This window comes from Crocodylus porosus, unplaced genomic scaffold, assembly GCF_001723895.1.
Source record: "Crocodylus porosus isolate Cpor-Errol unplaced genomic scaffold, CroPor_comp1, whole genome shotgun sequence".
In the NCBI taxonomy this organism is placed as follows: Eukaryota; Metazoa; Chordata; order Crocodylia; family Crocodylidae; genus Crocodylus; species Crocodylus porosus.
The window spans coordinates 7273594-7275320 of record NW_017728915.1 but is presented as its reverse complement, the minus strand read 5'-3'; positions in this window follow the sequence as shown (position 1 = coordinate 7275320).

Below are 1727 nucleotides of genomic sequence, written 5' to 3'. Positions count from 1 at the left end.
GCATTTCTTAACTGTGACTAGAAGCTCGTTCTACTGGACATGCTGCTTAAATGATGAAGCATGGCATTTATTCCTTGATTAGAGCAGTTAAAATGCACTGGCCTGATTCTCTTCCCTGGCAGCCATCCCAAAAAAGTGGGTGGGCTGGTCATCATTGAGCTGGTGAATGGAGTTCTACTGTGATGGTGTTTTTCAGTCAGTTTGATGCTCATGGATTGCCACTAATGTGGATAGATGCTGGCATGTGGCAGGGCTTTGTTCCTTAGGCTGTGCCAGTGCAAATGATAGGCTCTCCCCTGAGAAGGGTGTCAGCTGAAATTCCCTCTACAACAAAGACTGCTCACTAGCTGCTCTAGAAGCTCCTTTGATCTTGTAGGAAATGACTGAGCAGCTGGAGGTGTGGAGGAGTAAGATGACAACTCAAGGACTAGGGATGCAATAGCTGCAGGGAGAGTTCCACTATTGAACTGCGAGCAAATAGGGTTTTGCTGGAATGCATGTCTGCAGAAAGGCATCGTGCTGTTCTGCTCCAGACTAACAAGAAGCTGTTGACAGAAGTGGATGTGAGCCCTGGAGTTACAGGATGGCATAAGGTATTGTTGCTGCAGCTGGTGTTGTGAATCAGGCCGACAACAAGCGCATCCTACTATCCGGCTATTTCACTACACCAGGGTTGCATCATACCACTCACCTTCACTCCTCAGCCAGCGCCTGGAATTGCCAGCCATGCTTCAGCTCCTTGGATCCTGCACTGTTTTAACAGAGACTTTCTTGTGCAATTTAGACTTCCTGGGAAAAATTGATGCCTGTTGCTTAAATATCAGTGTGCTAAAATAAAGCTGTTTCTAACTGTGTGTGGTGTAAGTTGATGGGTTTTTGCGGAAGTGAAATTTAGCTTGGTAATAAATTTTGTCTGCGCCATACTTATGAGTAGTCTCTGTCTGCTTTTTCCTCAAGGATACCCTGTGAAGCTTAGCCTGGTACATTGCAAGGGGAGGGTAGTTCTGTTTGTTAGACCCAGCTCACATAGGGCACTTTGAGCCCTATAAAGTTGTATTCCCTTTTGGGGTTCTAGTTTGGTTTTCATTAATGGTGCAATAATTACGCAAACAAATAGTGGGATAACTCATCTGCAGGAAGTCAGTTGATTGCCTCATGGCTCAGGAAGACATTTTGTGTTGCATAGTTTGCCTGGGTGTAGAGTTTGTGCCATCCTCAAGAGTATCCAGTAGTATTGTCTGTTGCGCAGAGCATAATGGATTTTATATTAATGTCTGATCAGATGCAGTATCTTCTATTCAGCTGCACCATTCTTTCTGACATGGAATGGTAACAAAGGTTGATGACCGTCATGTTGCTTGGTTTATTACAGGCTTGCCCAAACATGCAGTGTTTGTGGGGAGAGGTCTGTTACACACTGCAGGGTGCCTGAACCCATTAACACTGTCAGACTGAAGTCACTGGGTTTAGGTGTGCCTCAGCAGCAATTGTTCCTAATGACAATTACCTACATACAAGACCAAGCAACTTTAACTAAAAGAGCTTTTATCGTCAAATTGTCAAAAGGAGCTTTTTCCACATCCTAAAAAAGGTTAGTTTGGAAATAAATATACTGATGCCAGTACAGGGCAGGGCAGGCTTGGTGGGTACCAGCTGACTTTACCTAGGATATGATGGGAATATCTCAGCATGTCAAGAAAGAGTTTGTCACATGGAAGGGCTGTCTT